This window comes from Cornus florida, unplaced genomic scaffold (assembly GCF_030987335.1).
Source record: "Cornus florida cultivar Cherokee Brave unplaced genomic scaffold, ASM3098733v1 CherokeeBrave_3.0.0_Hap2_Chr07, whole genome shotgun sequence".
Classification (NCBI taxonomy): Eukaryota; Viridiplantae; Streptophyta; class Magnoliopsida; order Cornales; family Cornaceae; genus Cornus; species Cornus florida.
In genome coordinates this window covers 34526052-34527573 of record NW_026775577.1, presented here as the reverse complement: position 1 = coordinate 34527573, position 1522 = coordinate 34526052, and positions in this window count along the sequence as shown.

Genomic DNA, 1522 nt, shown 5'->3' with positions numbered 1-1522 from the left:
TACTGCTATAAGGTCATGCCGTTCAGATTGAAAAATATGGGGGCCACTTACCAAAGGCTGGTCAGCAAGATTTTCAAAAGTCAGATGGGAAAGACCGTAGAGGCTTATATTGATGACATGGTGGTAAAGAGTAGAAAAAAGGACCATCATTTGTAACACTTGCAAGATGTGTTTGGAGTGTTGAGAAGGTACGGTATGAAGTTGAACCTAACCAAATGCTTGTTCGGTGTAGGCTCTGGGCAGTTCTTAGGGCACGTGGTCAATAACAGAGGGATTGAAGTCAGCCCAGCCTAAGCGGAAGCTCTGCTAAAAAATACAGAGCCAAGTACGGTCAAAGAGGTACAAGTTCTTACCGGACGAATAGTGGCACTGAGTTAATTCATTTCTAGGTTGTCAGACCGCTGCAAGCCATTCTTCGATATAATAAGAAACCACAGAAGGTAATCTTAGGGGGATGAGTAAAGGCAGGCATTGACCAGGTTGAAAGAGTATATACAGAACCCTTCAATTTTAACTGCCCCAAAACCAGGTGAAAAGCTTTTTATGTACCTTGGAGTGTCCAGGATTGCAACAAGTGCCATTTTGGTACGGTGTGAAAAGGTAAGCAGTTCCCAGTGTTCTATGTTATCAAAATGATGACCGAGCCAGAAAGAAGGTATTCGAAGGCCGAACGAGTGATCTTATCATTGGTGAATGCAAAGAGGAAACTCAGGCACTATTTCGAGTCCCATCCTATCGTCGTTCTGACCACTATTCCTATAAGGATGATCCTGTATAAGCCAGATCTGTTGGGAAGAATAACAAAGTGAGCTATAGAATTGAGCTCATTTGACATAACGTATGAACCTAAAACGGCTATCAAAGGACAAATGATGGCTGATTTCCTACTGGAGTGTGACGTAGGAGAACCAGAGGAAAATCCTGTAGATTCTTTATGGAAGCTTTTCGTTGATGGCTCTTCGAATCAAATGGGGGTAGGAATTGGAATTAAGCTGCAGACGCCAGAAGGAACCGCGTTGAGTTAAGCGATCAGACTTGAGTTCAGAGCAACCAATAATAAAGCAGAATACGAAGCATTGCTGGCTAGACTGAAGTTGGCCAAAGAACTGAAGGTCAAAAGTCTACTCGTTTTCAGCGATTCACAGCTAATCATTCGGTAGGTGACTGGGGAATACGGAACTAAGGATGAGACAATGGAGGCATATCATTCTACCGTTATGCGTGAGCCAAAAGGCTTTGATCAAATTGAGTTCATCCAATTACCGAGAAAACGTAACAAGGATGCCGATCGTTTAGCCTGCAGTGCGTCAAATTCTGGAGAAACACTGGCAAGGGTGATTCCAGTTGATGTGTTGTGTCAGTCGTCTATCTTTGAGGAACCATCTGGCTCAGATCCTTGGCAAATGAATGTTATACCATATGAGCCGAGTTGGATCGATCCAATCATAACTTTTATACCAGATGATGTTTTGGTCGAATGAGGAGACAAAGCAAGGAAGATCAGATTAAACGCTGCGAAGTA